This window comes from Budorcas taxicolor, chromosome 2, assembly GCF_023091745.1.
Source record: "Budorcas taxicolor isolate Tak-1 chromosome 2, Takin1.1, whole genome shotgun sequence".
In the NCBI taxonomy this organism is placed as follows: Eukaryota; Metazoa; Chordata; class Mammalia; order Artiodactyla; family Bovidae; genus Budorcas; species Budorcas taxicolor.
This window is the reverse complement of record NC_068911.1, coordinates 29948995-29965108: the sequence shown is the minus strand read 5'-3', so window position 1 is coordinate 29965108 and position 16114 is coordinate 29948995. Positions and strand designations below refer to the sequence as shown.

Below are 16114 nucleotides of genomic sequence, written 5' to 3'. Positions count from 1 at the left end.
GTGATTCAGCAGGAAGATGGGAGAGGGGCAGTGCCTGCATCTCTCGTTGCCCAGATCTGGGTGAGATGGCCAGCTCCACCTGGATGGTCACTAAGGAGAAGGATGCTGCCAGTGCAAGTCAGGTCAGCCAGCGAATAATGTATGACGCAGGACGTGCTACAAAAGAAATCAAACAGAACAGTGAGAGGGGGAGCTCCTGGTTGGGGCAAGGGACATATGAGCAGAAAGCTGATGACTACAGGCCAACACAGCAAAGATCTGAGGACAGAGCAAAGCCAAGAGTCTTATTTGGAAATGAGCATGGTGCGATCTTGGGAGAGAAAAAAGTCGAGAGGCTGGAGCAGGAGAATCCTGGGAAGCAATGCAAATGAAGGGCGAATAGGAAGCCAGGAGTTAGATCACACAGAGTCTCTTGGGTCCTTTAAGGAGTTTGGATCTTACTCTATATGTGATGGGAAGTTACTGGAACCTTTTAATCAGGGGGCTGAAATGATCTGATTGTCTTGAAAAGAATTACTGGGGCAGAAGAACTGCTGTGAGAGTCACGAGGCCTAAGGAGACTTAATTCTAGTGATGGTATAGTTTTTCCCAGCTCCCTCTTCTTGGGTTTACTTTTTCTGCCTCTTGGACCTCTTCTGCCCACTTCTGACTTCACAGCAGCTGCTGGAGAGCTGGACTGTGTCATCTCTGTGCCCCCAGCACCTAGGTCAAGGCCAGCACTTGGTAAACATCATCTGAGCTGATGGGATAGAGGCAAGCACTGTACTCCAGGGTTCCCAAACTTCTGCCTCTCACACTCTGCTCTTGTGATTTGGGCTGGAGGAGTGGCTCTTCACTGGTGAGTTTGCCTTCCAGGGGGCCTTTGGCAATGTCTGGAGGTATGTGTGGTTGTCACAGCCAGAGGGAGGGTGGGATTTGTTTCTGGCAGCCAGTGGGTAGAGACCAGGGGTGCTGCTCACCATTCCACGATATAGAGTTTTCCAGCCCCAAATGCCAACAGTGCTGAGGTTGAGGAAGCCCGGACTTGATCTACATACCTATTCTATTATTTCTTTAATCTTTCCTTTTACATTAGTTCACTTTAATTAAAAAAAAAAAATTTAGAGAAACCACGTATTACTATACAAGTAAGAAACCAGTGTCACTTGCCGTAAATAGAAGATAGCCGGAAAGAAAAATACTCAGAAAACAAATATTGATTACATCGTAGTTGGACATTGTTGCTAGTCAAGGCTCTGTGTTTTCTCTTTTGTTGAAACAGGAGTTTGGGGAATTCCCTGTCGGTCTAGTGGTTAGGACTCCGCGCTTCACTGCAGGGTATGTGGGTTAGATCCTTGGTTGGGAAACTAAGGTCCCACACACAGAGAAGTAATAAAAAATAAGTAGCGGCAGAGTTTGGTCAAAGTCATGAAAGATTAAGGAACTGTTTCAGATTAAATGGGAGTTAAGAGAAATAACAGATAAAGGTGTATAATTCTGGAATGGATCCAGGACCTGAAAATAAAAAATTGTAGAAATAACTTTACTAGGACAATTCACTAACTTTGACTATGGACTATATTTTAGATACTCGCTAGGTAAGGGAATGTTCTTATTCTTAGGAGATATACAAAATATTTATGAATAAAAGATCACACACACACACAAAAGGCCACAACATTGGCAGTTTATTCTCAAATGGTTTTTAAAAGGTGTGTGTATGTGCACGTTTGTGTATGTACACATACCTCTGGGCTCCCCTGGTGGCTCAGATGGTAAAGAATCTGCCTGCCATGTAGGAGATCCAGGTTCAATCCCTGGGTCAGGAAGTTCCCCTGGAGAGGGGAATGGCTACCCACTCCAGTATACTTGCCTGGAGAATTCCATGGACAGCAGAGCCTGGTGGGCCACGGTCCATGGGGTCACAAAGAGTTGGACACGACTGAGCGACTAACACACACATACACAGAGAGAGACAGCATAAATGACACAAATGTAAACAGTTGATAAATGTAGGTGAAGAGTCTAAGAGAGTCTGTTTTACTGTTCTTGTAACTGTGCTATAGGTTTGCATTTTTGCAAAATAAAAACTAAAAGTGGGGACTTCTCTGATGGTCCAGTAGCTAAGACTCTACATTCCCAATGCAGGGGACCTGGGTTCATTCTCTAATCAGGAGCTAGATCCCACATGCCCCAACTAAGAGTGTGCATGCCACAAGCAACTAAAGATCCCACATGCCACAACTAAGACCTGGCACAGCCAAATAAATAAATATTTTTTTAAAACTTAAAAGCAAGGAGACAAAAGAAGCATCTCTCCTGGATGTACCTCCGACATCACAATGTTCTTGAATTTTTTAAAACCTCTAAAGGGCTTCAGTGTTAATTTCTAATAAGCTGGACACTTCCTATTTCACTTCCAAAAATAGGTAACAAAGATTAAAATGTCTACCAAACGGGAAATTGACACTTTCCCTGCCATCATATTTATGTTGATAAGATAGCCAAATTAATTCAAGAATGGTGCTAGGATAAGGGTGGTGTTCTAATGTTGTGACATCACGTTTCTGGAGAAGTTAGTTATGTAGAGCTTTGAGAGTGTGTTCTCAGTCAGTGTGCCTGATGAGGCTGTGATGTTCTGGTTACCCGTTGATTGATTAGTAAAGGAAAAAATGTTCTTTACAAAATATTAGTAGGTGTTGCCCAGGTGTTAAAGGACTACCAGCTAGAGACTTCTTCAGCAGAAGGACTGACAGTGGAGTGCTTTCCTCCCTCGGTAATTCCAGGGTTTCCAGGCCTGGGCGAATCACCCAGAGGCCTCTGGAGGCTCTTCGGTGCCATGAAAGTTATAGCGGTGAGACTTGGTTTTCTCAGCTGCAAAATGGAAATAACACACGACAAGCCAGGTGCCGATTTGGAGGTAGGTAGTTGGCAATGGCACCCCACTCCAGTACTCTTGACTAGAAAATCCCACGGACGGAGGAGCCTGGTAGGCTGCAGTCCATGGGGTCGCTAAGAGTCAGACACGACTGAGCGACTTCACTTTCACTTTTCACTTTCCAGCATTGGAGAAGGAAATGGCGACCCATTCCAGTGTTCTTGCCTAGAGAATCCCAGGGACAGGGGAGCCTGGTGGGCTGCCGTCTGTGGGGCCGCACAGAGTCGGACATGACTGAAGCGACTTAGCAGCAGCAGCAGCAGCAGTCCTGCTGTCTGAAGTCTCTACACAGTACTGACCTGACTCGCCACCCCAATCCCATTCCAAATCCCAGAGCAATTCCAGTGTCCTCGCAAAGATGTCAACAGATTCTCGGGGCCTGACATTGTCACCTGGGCCTCAACTGCTTCCTGTCACAGCAGACTTTCCGTTCTCCCTCTGGGTCTTGTGGAAAATTCTCTGTCTTCACTCTGCAGGCACTCAGCCACTTGCTGTGATTTCCAGCATTCACGTATACACAAAGGCACACACAAACACAAACCGAGGCACATAGACACGCCTAAGCACAGTTATAGAGATACACATAGACTCAGATAGTAACGTTCACAGACACACAGAGATACACAGAGCATTCACAGACACACACACGCACATAGATTCATCTAGACACACATACGGTTACACACACGACGGACACACAGATCCAGACACGGATCTGAATGTATGGTAGACTTTACAAGGGTCTTGGGATCTGGAAGCAGTTTTCAATACAAACAACTGATAAATGTGTATCTGGTGTCTTCCATCCAAATCCCCTGAACGTCCTTCTTTTCCTCTTTTTCCTCCCATCCCACCCCCAATATTCTTTTTTTTTTTTTTCTTGGCTGTGCTGTGTGGCATGTGGGATCTTAGTTCCCTGACCAGGGATATAACCCATGCCCCCTGCATTGGAAGCTCAGAATCTTAACCACTAGACCAACAGGGAAGTCCCTGCACTATTTTTTTTTTTTCTTAAAAGAACAGGTTCTTCTAAGCTTCCTAATCTCAAGCTCTGCTCTGGATGTTGCCGCACGTGTCTCTTCTCTCACAGACATTCTCTGCTAAGGAACAGACCTTCCAATCTGGCCTCTTCCTCTCAGATTAGATTTTATGAAGGAAAAGAGCAGCAGAGAGATTGATTTCACCAATGATGTGAATTATGCCCCATGCCCTCACACAATCTTACTATACTGTCTTCCTCTGTTCTGGCTACTATAACAAAAATGCCATAAACTGGGAAGCTCCCAAACATTTACTGCTCACAGTTCAGAAGTCTGGAAGTCCAAGATCAAGGTGCTGGCTGATTCAGTGAATGGTGACAGCCCACTTCCAGATTCACAGACACTGACTTCTCACCGTGTCCTCACGTGGTGAAAGGGGTGGGGGAGCATAACAGGGTCTCTGTTATCAGGGCACTAATCTCCATGGGGGCTCCACCCTCATGACCTAATCACCTCCCAAAGGCCCACTCCCTAACAGCATCCCATTGAGGGTTATGTTTCAATGTAGGAATTTGGGAAGCGGAGGAGACATGCGCAGCACATGATTATACTCTGTTGTTACATTTGGGGGGGGGGTTGGCCTGGTGGTAGAGGTGCTGATGGTTTTATTCACCACCATTGAGTAGGGGTGTTGGGAGGACCAATGTGAAATGCAGTGGTAGATGCAGTGACGGAGGATGCCGTGGATTTAGGGTTCTCTTCGAAATCAACTTAGGATTCTCTTCCAAGTCCTGGTGGTCGGTGCGCCATCTCCTCAAACACCCAAGTTCTCTGCCAGCTCAGGGTTTTGTACATGGTGTCCCCTCTGCTTGGGGTTCTTCTCCATTTTTAGCGTGTTTATCTCCTTCTCATCCTTTGTAATTAGTAAATATTTGGAGGGAAATACTTTGAGACCATCCTGTTTCTCCTCACACTTTTGCCTGGTTAAATTTTAGTATCCGCCTGTAGGCTTTACCTGAGGCAAGTATTACTGTGATTTTTTTTTTTTTTTAACAAGGAGTTTAGTTTAATTTTCTTTGGGTATTTGCAAAACACTTAGGGCAAATATAGGGGGAAAAAAAATCTCCTGTGAAAAAAATTACACTTACAAAAGAAAGGCCTGAGAGGGATTAGTGCCTTAGCCCCTCGAAGCTGGAGCCACTCTGGTTGATCCAAGGAAGTGAACAGATATTGGGAGGCTACAACAGGAGGAAAGACAATGAGAAATCACTGAGGGAGAGGGCCTCGAAGTGGGCCTCAAGGGGGAACTGGAGGCTGGGGAGTGGGTCTGGGTGGAGGGAGGGGTCCCCGCGGGCAGCTGTAGGGTGGAGGTTGTGGAGGGCCAATGTATCCATCAGTAGAGGAGGTCCACGCATACCATGCAGAGGTGTAGGAATTGAGTGACCCATGGGAGAACCAAACAGAGGCCCTCGGGGGGTGGGGGGGCATGCACACTGGGCCAGGTCCAGGATGAGGCATTCCAGGTGGTGGTCAGGTGGTGGCTGCCCCCCAGAGCCAGGGGGCCCAGCGTGGGGGTGCCCTAAGCCATGAGGGCCATGGTGGGCCAGCTCCCTCTAAGCCATCTCTGGATGGGGCATCCCACCCGGTAGGAATGGGTGAGGATGTGAGTGTCTGTGTCCGGGATGTCCAGCTCCTGGGGTTCCCGCTGACTGGGGGCCATGTCCTCCAGCCCCAGAAGGCATAGGTGGTGGTGGCATGGCTGGGGGTATCTCAGGTGGAAGGGCTCCAGGAGGCAGTACTCGGAAGGAGCCAGGAGGAAGCATGCCTGATGGAGGAAACCGAGACCCCAATGACAATACCACAGGATTGGGAGCAGACAGAGGAGGGGTTGCATCTGCAAACAGCTGACAACGGTGGTCAGCCTGGGAGAGTGGGTTCTGTGCTGCCAGAAATTGGTCAGTGCCTGAACCCTGACGCTCGCCCTTGGAGTCCTTCTTGAATGCACAGGACACAATGATTAGGTGGTTACAGAGGTACTGCCTATTCATGGCCTTAATCGCTACATCCAAAGCATCAAATGAGACAGAATTAATAAAGGCATAACCTTTGGAGTTGCCTGTGTCAGGGTCCTGCATAATCTTGGGGGTTTGTAAGATGACCCCAAAGGCGCTAAAGGTATCATAAAGCAACTTACCAATCTTTGGGTCCAGGTTCCCAATAAAAATGTTGGCTCCCACATCCAGATTTTTGTTGTGAGCTGATGCCTTGTTCACCCCTGTTGGCTTCCCGTAGAGTCTGATCATGTTCGTGATACCTAGCTCAGGGAAATCAAAGCCCTGCCGCTTACAAGCCAGACCAAAGAAGGCCACATAGCGAAGTAGTTCAGAAAGCAGGTTTGGGGTTCTAATCTAGCCACACTGTAGCTTTGTGACTGCAATCCCCACCTGTAATATCTTGTGAGCCTCAGTTTCTCAGATGAAAAATGGGACTAATGACAGTTTACCTGCCTCATATAGGTGTTGTGAGAATTCAATGAGATACAATGTATATAGTAAATTTATGCACAACTGGGCTTCCCTGGTGGTCCAGTGGTTAAAAATCTGCCTGCAAACGCAGTGGACTCAGGTTCGATGCCTGGTCTGGGAAGATCCCACGTGCCACAGGGCAACTAAGGCCCTGCACCACAACTTCTGAGCCCATGCTTTAGAGCCTGTGAGCCAAAACTACTGAGCTGGAGCGCTTTAGAGCCCTTTCTCCACAACAAGAGAAGCCACCACAATGAGAAGCCTGAGCACTGTAACTAGAGAAAGCTCCCATGCAGCAATGAAGACTCAGCACAACCAAAAATTTAAAAAATAATAGTAGTAAATAAATCTTTAAAATGTATGCATACCGCCTGGCTCATAAGGAAGAACTGGATTAATTTCCAGTCAGTTTCATCATTGTTATCATTGTTGTCATCATCTCCTTGTTATTACTATTACTACAACTCAGCATGCCCACATGGCTATCATTGTTAATATTATTGCTCACCGCATCCTCCTCCATTCCTACCAGCCCTAAGTGACTTTGCTGAGCATTCCTTCCAAGAACAGACAGTAACCTTAGAATTCTTGAAAGCGATTCTTCATTGTCCCATTGATGGTTCAGCATCCGCAATGACTTAACATCCTGGGCACCCTCTGCTTAGTCGACTCTTGAGGAAGTCTATGGCTGCCAGTACCCTTCCATCCAGGCTTCCTGGATATAGGTAAGAAAATATGGGCTATCCTGAGGCTCTCTCTCACTGACTTGACATCATCCCCCTCCGGGTTCATTCTGGGTTCATTTCGGGTTAGACCAGACCGCTGCGAAGGTGTTCCCTCCTCTGGCCTGAGATTGGCAGAATCCCAGTCAAATAGGCCTGTGGGCTTCTGGAATTGTTGATAACACCAAAAGGAATAATACTTCCAACAGGCTTTTGTTTTTCCCCAGAGGGAGCTAAAAGAGTCAGGCTCTTGAGTTTTAAATAAAAAAGTGCAAAAAATAAATAAATAAATAAATAAATAATAAGTGCTTCATATGCCATCAGAGTGAGCCACCCTTGCTCTTCCTTACATGTTCGGAGGGTGGAGAGCAAAACACAAGTTTTCCGCAAAGAATTCCTTGAGGTTTCATGCTGAACAACTCCAAGCTGTTATGAAAGGACGGAAAAACAGAACATTCCCCCACACCCGACGTGTTACAGGAACAGAGAACGGAAGAGGAAAACCAAACCTCAGACTACAAAATTTTTAAAAATGTAAAGTTGGCTTTTCTGATTGAGAAGGTTCTGAAGACCCAGCCATGAATGGTTTCTGCTGAGATTTGCATGTAAGTGAAAATTCACAAAGGCTGTGAAAGTGGAAATACAGATTAAGAAGTCAGAGGGAAAGGGGACAGCATTGCGTGTTGGGAGGGGCAGGGGGCAGAAATCAGTGAGGAGGTAAGAGGGCTGCCCGCAAGAGGCAAAGGGTTTCCAGGAGCAAGGACGGTGGTCAGGGTAGGAGGACCACGTGGTGAACGTTTTCTCCAGAAAGGGAAAAAAAATAGGCAAACTTTTTTTTTCTCTCCCCAGAACCAAGCTGACATACAGCTGCTTGAATAAAATTTGCATTCCCATCTGACTCATTTCACTGGAACAATGAGGTCACATTCCAGAGCTTTGGCTGACCCTCCTGCACCCCACTGCTGATAAAGTGTTTAATTAGTGTTTTTTGCATTAAAAAGGACCATGAATTCTACTGGGCTCTCTTGGTCTAGCTTCTGATGGCAACATCTAGCATTCAGTATTGTATTCTCACATCAGTCATTTCCAGGGGAGAAAAGAAGAGCGCAGGGATGAGAAGGGAACATTTTTCACAATTATCAAGCTCTTCGATTAAAAAAAACAAATGAAGTTACAACTCAGGAAAGTTACAAATAAGGAGGGAGACATGAAGGACCCTATGGTGATGAATTGAAATCAGTAGTATCAGTATGAACTAAAGTTTAAAAAATAGATACAAATATAAATACAGAAGTGTGTGTGCATGGATTAGTATACATAATATATCTCCAAACTCTGAACACTGAAAAGACCTAGAAGCAAAGAATCCCCAGTAGCAATGAGCACACTTACCACCCAGATCTTGGTTTCTAAACACCATTCTTCAATGAAAGGAATCAGGGCTCCTTGGAGAAGTAGTTGATTCCAAAGCTGGAGCAAGGAAAATACAAGATCAGCCTGGAACACCATGTATTGCCAGAAAATAGAGAATTTATCAAAAAAAAGAAAAAAAGGTTGGGGGCTTATTAAGGATATAGGAGCCAGCTTGAAATAGCTCTCAGTGGTTAAAGCTGGAATGATCGGAGCAACAAAATAATGATAGTATTGGATTATAAGCCATAGAATAAAATAAATACCCATGAGTCCATACTGGTGAAAGGAAGGGAGTCTTACCTTAAAGAAGAATTACAATTAATAAATGTAGAAGGGATGAGGGAGATGAAAAACCACCGCTAGAATACCACAGTAATAGTCAGGGGGTGGGATCACTGCCTGGAGATGATGGGAGCGCTTTTGGCACGGAGGTCAGGCTGATCTCTGAGTGGAACCAGGATGCCACTGTGTACGTGGGGGGCCTCAATGAGAAGGTTAGCGAACCATTGCTGTGGGAACTATTTCTCCAGGCAGGGCCAGTAGTGAACACAAATATGCGAAAGGATAGTGTCACTGGTCAGCGCCAAGGCTACGGCTTTGTGGAATTCTTGAGTGAGAAAAATGCTGACAGGCAGAGGCCTTGCATGAACCAGCTACACCCAGTGTTTAAGAAGGTGGGGTCTAGATACCGAAGAACCTAGGTGTCGATTCCAGTTAAGCCTTGTTACTAGCTGTGTGACCATGGGCAATGTTTTAGAACATCTGAGTTTCGATGTTCATATTTGGAAAACGGAGACAAATAATACCGTATATATTTGGATGAGGAAATAGGGAGTCCAAGTACCCCATTTTGGGTCACACCATTGATGGATGAATTTGCCAGGATGCATGCTTACTTTCTATTACACAGACAACTGTATAGTTCACAGTGGTTTACTCACTGAGTTGTGTCTGACTCTTTACGACCCCATGGACTGTAGCCCTCCAGGCTTCTCTGTCCATGGGATTCTCCAGGCAAGAATACTGGAGTAGATTGCCGTTTCCTTCTCCAGGGGATCTTCCTGACCCAGGGATTGAACCCAGGTCTCCTGCATCTCCTGCTCTGCAGCTGGATTCTTTACCTACTGAGCCACCAAGAAACCCCCTAGTTCAGAGAGTTCCTATATATACTCATTTAATGCTACAGATTTCAGATCACAAAACCATATTTGCATTGTAACTTTTCTCTCTGTAGCTGTCATCTCTAGTCTATGTGGCCCTCAAGGGTGAGGACCCTGCCTTACTCTACCATCATATGGTGGGGCAATAGTAACACAAGGGTCTCAGACTCGCCAGGGCATCAGAATCACCAGGGGAATAAAAGCAGAGGACTGGGCCCCCTCTCAGATGTATTGCACTAGAACCTTCAGGACTGCTGCCTACGCTTTCTTTCTTGTCCATTTGAGGTTTGAACCACAACAGAGAAGTGGTTCTTGAGTAAATGAGAAAATGACCGTATTGTATGTATCAATCAGTATAGGCTAGTATGTGCTTTGACAAACATCAGTTCAGTTCAGTTCAGTCACTCAGTTGTGTCCGACTCTTTGCGACCCCATGAACCATAGCACACGAGGCCTCCCTGTCCATCACCAACTCCCGGAGTCCACCCAAACCCACGTCCATTGTGTTGGTGATGCCATCCAACCATCTCATCCTCTGTCGTCCCCTTCTCCTCCTGCCCTCAATAATTCCCAGCATCAGGGTCTTTTCAACTGCCAACAATAATTGTTTGGTTTTTGCTCAAATCATGTGTCCATGATGGATAGGCTGAGGACTCTGCTCCAGAGAGCAGCAACCCAGAAGTGACACATATTCCCACCATTCACATTCTTTGGCTGGGACTACTGCTGTGACTCCAACCCAGGGGTGCAGGAAATGAGTTTCACTGTGTGCCCAGAAGGTGGGGAGCCAGAGGTCATGGGTGAACCATACAGATGGCTGCCAGATTCTATGAGGCTGGCATCATTAACTTCATTTACATCTGAAAGTAAGTCTTAAGAAGCTTGCTCAAGGCCATATAGCAAATATGGAGCTAAACTTGAGCTCTTCGTCTGTATTTTTTTTTCCTGGCTCAAGGCCACACTCTTTTTTTTTTTTTTTTAATGGAATGAGACTGGATGGGGCATGGCATTAAACATAGTGGTTAAAAGTCTGGGATCTGGCTTGCCTCCAGACCTTCAGCTCTGCCACTTACCAGATGTGTGAGCTGGGCAAGTGACAGAATCACTTGGTGCCCTTCAAAGAGACAGTCCAAGACTGGGAAGGGCAATGAAAGAATGTGTTTTCTGGAATGAAGTGTTTGGGGCCAGGTTGGTGGCTCAGCTGGTAAAGAATCTGCCTGCAATGTGGGAGACCTGGGTTCGATCCCTGTGTTGGGAAGATCCCCTGGAGAAGGGAACAGCTACCCGCTCCAGTATTCTGGCGTGGAGAATTCCACGGACTGTATAGTCCAATGGGTCGCAAAGAGTCGGACACTTCTGAGCGACTTTTACTCATGCTCACTCAGGGCTCACCTGAGTGGGACTGATATTGGGTGGGGGTGAAGGAGGCTGGTAGACAAAGGTTCCCTGGATTTGGGTGGTTCCTGACAGATTCAGAAAAGATGTGTGTCTATTCTCCGTAAGTTGCTTCTTTCATCCTGCATCATTGTGAATGTTTGGGCTGCAAAGAACAGAGAAGCCAGCTCAGGTTGATTTGAGCTCAGGGAGGGGCTTACCCAGGTGGCTCAGTGGTAAAGACTCTGCCCACCTTACCCAGGTGACTCAGTGGTAAAGACTCTGCCCCTCAGCTGCAGTTTCGATACCAGGGTTGGGAAGATCCCCTGGAGTTGGAAATGGCAACCAGTTCCAGTATTCTTGCCTGGGAAATTCCATGGACAGAGGAACCTGGTGGGCTACAGTCCATGGGGTTGCAGAGTTGGACCCAACTGAGTGACTGGGCACCATTAGCACAGAGAAGGAGAGGTCCAGGGCCTTACAGGTCTGATATCAGTCTAGCAGCTTGGTGATATAGTCAAGGACCCAGATCTTTTGATTTCTCTGCTGTGCCAAGCAGACCTTATCATATCCCTCAGCTGTGGAAACTGTTGATGGCAACTGAGATTCCAAGCCAGGCAGGGAGTGTGTTCCGTGATGTTCAGTGTCGGCTACGGGTTCGTGATCTTCAAAGGGAAGAATTCACTCTGAGATCAAAGGAACACAGTAGCTTGGATCTTTGCAGCAGTTTAACTGTTTTATTTGAAGTCAGAAAGTAACAGAGACAGCTTCTGGCACAGACAACCAGAAGAGACCCACATACCCAAGACATCTTATTATATACCTTTTGACCTGTTACTAAAAAGAGCTTGTGTAGAGGACTGGACAGTTAACATTAGGTCATTTTGTTTCCCTTAGATCTTAGGAGGTCTAATGAAGTTCTTCATTACCAATGAAGGTAATGAAGGTCAACCTCCTGACATCAAGGAGAGTGTTCCTATGGCTCCTTTATTATCAATTAACCACTTTCCCAGCTTTCGCTTCTGTTGTGCCTAACCAGCCATAGATTCCAAATGGTCATACATTCTAAGACGTAGGTGACTACGTGACTGGGTCCAATGGACTCCCTGCCAACCTGCCTAAGGAATGCTATCAAGATCGAGCTGGTTTCCTGGGGCTCTTTCTTCCGACAGAGAAGGTTCCTCTCACCACAGCCCCAGCGAGTCTCTCTCCAAGTTTCATTGGCTCCAGCCAGCTTCAGCCTGTCAGCGTTCTTGGTGGAAATGCTGGCTGATTTAAGCAGAAAGGGGAATGTAATAAAGGATGTTAGGTCTCCCACAGAATCATTGGGAGGGCTGGAGGAAAGAAATTGAGGCTAAGCTTCTAGGAAAAATGCCCCAAACCACACTGCACGCCTGGCCCAATCAGCAAGCCATGAGCCTGCCTGAGTTTGCCGTCACCACGACCACCACTGCCGTCAGCTCTCATGTGGCTTCTCCATTGGGAGCTCGGCCCTGCAACCGCCACCCCAAAGCCAGTCGCACTGGCCACCGGTCATATCAACAGAAATGAGGCTCAGCTTCACATGGTACCTCTGGCCAGCAGAGCCTGTGTCACACCCCTTGTCCTGGTTGTGAGGGAAGCAGGATATTTGCATCCTGGTTTCTACACTCGGATGGTGGGATATATTCATATGATGTGAGATTTCCTCAAATACAGATTGGCTGGAGGTAATGAGCTTGGATTGCCCAATGGGGAAGGATGGGTATGTGGAAACCAATGGCATTGTCCGTGACACTCTCTCATCTCCAGTTGGGTTCTCTTCTCTCCACTGTCCCCATGTGCTTAGAGTATGTACCTGCCTGAGATGCCTTAAAAAAAAAAAAAAAATATATATATATATATATATATATATATATTTTCATTTATTTGGCTGTGCTGGGCCTTTGTTGGGGCACGCGGGATCTCTAGTTGCAGCATGTGAACTCTTAGTTGTGCCACGAAGGATCCAGTTCTCTGACCAGAGATCGAACCCAGGGCCCCTGCATTGGGAGCATGAAGTCTTAGCTACTGGACCATCAGTGAAGTCCCTGAGATACTTCATACAGCCCCAGTCCACCCTAATCTCCGTTTCCCACCCTCATCTATTCCTTGCTGAGCCATCCCTGTCTCCTATTCCTTGCTCTCTTCTTTCCTCCTTGCTTAGTTCATGCTAATGCACCCTCCAGAACTCAAATTCAAGCCAAGTTCTTTCCTACCCTTCCATTCAGGCTTTTTTCTTTTTCTTTTTTTCCCGGTCATTTGCTCTTCTTTTTCATTCTATTTATCACATACTATTTCAACATTTTTTAGTTCAGTTATTAAATTAGCATCCCTCTTCCCTCTAGGCCATCAATGTGATGAGAGCCTAGACTGTGTCTTGCTCACAGCTACTAACACAGTAATTGGCACTTAAGTGCTTAAGTCTTTATTGACTGAATGAGCATGAAACAAATCCCATTATGGGCATTTGTAAAGTTACTCCTGGATCAAAGATGTTTTAATAGTGCTTCCTGGAAACCACAGGTTAAACCCTTAGAGGTGTAAATATTTTAGAATCACCCAGAATTTTTTGGTCCATCTGTAATGCCCTCCATGGATCCTGTTACATCCATCCCTGCCCTGTGAGGATCAGTTCAGGGTGAGCTAAGCTGTTGTCATTGATGGGAACCTGTGACGTGCCTTGTATCAGGGTAGAAACCTAACCTAGAGTACTGTGGCCTGAGGGTGGTGGCAGCTTCAATTCCTATAAAAACTTTCCTCATGATATCATAGTGGTTATATTAACCCCCAACCTCACCAAAATTCTCTTACCAGGTTTCAGCTTAAACGTTTCTCTTTTTGCTAACAACTTGAAAATATTTGGGTGGCTTTTCCTGTATAAGGGGAGGCTTTTATAAAACAGGTTGCCAGTCACCCAGGAAACTGGGATGGGAGAGCACATCAAAGCTCCAGGAGAGTCTTTGGGTCTCTTTCCACCGTCAGGAGGAAGGGTGGGGGTAATTTCATCCACTAAAGAGCAGCGGATTGTTTCAGGTGTGCTAGAAACTAATTTTATTCCCATGTCTGAGCAGATAAGGCCACATCCTCCAAATTGATTTGGAATTTATATTGGGAGATGGGGAAGGAATAAAATAAACAGCCTACCAATGTAATAATCGCTATAATTTACTGAGTGCTTAAGGCACTTTTTGGACATGCTTCACATTAACTGGGTGCATATTCCCAATAGCCTATTTACATCTTTATTTTATATAAATGGTATCTTAGATTGGAATCTTGATCTCAGGAGATATCTAACTTTTCAGCTGTATGAAGATACAGGCTTTTGAGTCTGGGGAGAAACTTGTTGGTCACTGAGGCCAAAGTTTGTTGGCCTGGGACAGACTGACCTGGTGGAACCCCAGCCCTCCCACTTAGTACCTGTCTGTACCCTTAGGCCCTTGTTTCCTTATCTGCAAAATGGGAACACGTATCTCCCTCCCAATGGAAATTACCTAATGAATGGACAGCACCTGGTACAGTGCTTGGTAACTTGTCACTGCCCATCGTCTGTGATTTCCCTTCCTCTCTTTCATTCATTTCATTCATCAGGTGGATTTGGTGATGTTTGAACCTGGAGGGTATCTATAACCTCTGGCCTGCAGTTCAGTTCAGTTCAGTCGCTCAGAGGTGTCCGACTCTTTGCAACCCCATGAATCACAGCACCCCAGGCCTCCCTGTCCATCACCAACTCCCGGAGTTCACTCAGACTCACGTCCATCGAGTCAGTGATGCCATCCAGCCATCTCATTCTCTGTCGTCCCCTTCTGCTCCTGCCCCCAATCCCTCCCAGTATCAGAGTCTTTCCAATGAGTCAACTCTTCGCATGAGGTGGCCAAAGTATTGGAGTTTCAGCTTCAGCGTCAGCCCTTCCAAAGAACACCCAGGACTGATCTCCTTTAGGATGGACTTGTTGGATCTCCTTGCAGTCCAAGGGACTCTGAAGAGTCATCTCCAACACCACAGTTCAAAAGCATCAATTCTTCAGCTCTCAGCTTTCTTCACAGTCCAACTCTTGCATCCATACATGACCACTGGAAAAACCATAGCCTTGACTAGATGGACCTTTGTGGGCAAAGTAATATCTCTGCTTTTTAATATGCTGTCTAGGTTGGTCATAACTTTCCCTCCAAGGAGTAAGCGTCTTTTAATTTCATGGCTGCAGTCACCATCTGCAGTGATTTTGGAGCCCCCCAAAATAAAGTCTGACACTGTTTCCACATCTATTTCCCATGCCATGATCTTAGTTTTCTGAATGTTGAGCTTTAAGCCAACTTTTTCATTCTCCTCTTTCACATTCATCAAGAGGCTTTTTAGTTCCTCTTCACTTTTTGCTGTAAGGGTGGTGTCATCTGCATCTCTGAGGTTATTGATATTTCTCCCAGCAATCTTGATTCCAGCTTGTGCTTCCTCCAGCCCAGCATTTCTCATGATGTACTCTGTATATAAGCAGGAAGCAGTGTTATTTCTAGAGGAACTGGGCAGGCTTGCAGGGTGGGCAGGCCAGCGTTTGCTGAGATGGATTTGACTGTCAGGTGGGCTGGGCAAGCCCCTGCAGACCCTCATGCAAGGTAAAGGAATAGCTAGAACCTCCAAGGCTTTCGATTTTACAGCAGCTTGTTGGCCCAGACTTGCTAGTTCATGGGACTTTAGTGTGAGGCAGTACTGGGTTCTGGACTCAGACTCAGGTTCAAACCTCATCTTACAGTGGAGACTTGAGCCAATCTCTTCATCTCCATTTTCCTATGATTTGACTCGGAAGAATATTGGTAGTGACCTTGAAATGCCCTTAATAATTGCTAGCCCGTCTTTTTTTAGAAACAATTATATAAGGTTAAGATTTTATCCCAGGAAGAAGTCACACCTTCCTTGGAGCCCCCTAACATCCATGTAAATACATTCTGGTTCTATGTCTTGTGTCCCATCCTACCGTGTTATCATCAAAACACCACCAGTCTAAAGA

At 46.1% G+C, this 16114-nt stretch overlaps 1 protein-coding gene and 1 pseudogene across 1 annotated transcript in view; one reads left to right on the top strand and one right to left on the bottom strand.

The window, feature by feature from the left end:
• Positions 1–16114, top strand: part of MRTFB (myocardin related transcription factor B) — a 291820-nt gene that overhangs the window by 59296 nt on the left and 216410 nt on the right. The window lies entirely within an intron of this gene.
• LOC128043563 (splicing factor 3B subunit 4-like) lies at positions 5164–6200 on the bottom strand (annotated as a pseudogene).